Here is an 814-nt window from a genome sequence, read left to right on the forward strand (position 1 = left end):
CTCTTCTACCTACTCAATCCCGGCCCGATCCCGGCCTTCCACAATCAATCACCCTTGGTCTGTATCCCGCCCCGTCTGACTGACACTTTCTCATACCAGCCTACGCTCGGCTGACAGAACCACCGTTGAATCCCAACAGCTAAACAACTTCTCATACTTATCGAACTTCCGGAGAATTCTCCAATTCTCCCCCACTTAGAGCACTGACTATCAACCACCGGTCGCCATCACCGACCTTCCTCGACAACCCTACACAACACAACCCTTACACGCAAACTAATTCCCACTAGAACGAGCAACCTTCACAAAATTACATAACAATACTGATCATCTCGGGCTCGAAAGAAACCCGACCTTCACCAACCACTCCTCAAACTGTAGATGTTACCCGACATTCGGACCAAAAGCCAGATTCCCACTAATAACCCTCATGAATGATAACCAACGAAATTCCCAACACCAACTCATAACCATGCCACAACCCTCAAGGAACAACGAATACAATACCAAAAATCACACAACGAGACTAGCAAACATACAATACTCCAAAATAATCACAAGATAACAAGATATCAAGAAGGAAACATACCCGCAGCTGCATCCGGCACTGCCCTGACCTCCTCTGATGTAAGCTGAAAAGCACGACCCTGAGCCCTTGGGGGCTCCGCTCCACCCTGACCTCCACTCGTAATCCTCAAAGTGGTCGGTGCTGGAGCCTGCACCGATCCTGCAGCAAGCTGTGGACAGTTGACCCTCAAGTGTCCAACCTGATGGCAATGATAACAAATCCTCAAATCCCGAACCGGGACTGTCT

The sequence above is a fragment of the Lactuca sativa genome, chromosome 5, assembly GCF_002870075.4.
Source record: "Lactuca sativa cultivar Salinas chromosome 5, Lsat_Salinas_v11, whole genome shotgun sequence".
Classification (NCBI taxonomy): domain Eukaryota; kingdom Viridiplantae; phylum Streptophyta; class Magnoliopsida; order Asterales; family Asteraceae; genus Lactuca; species Lactuca sativa.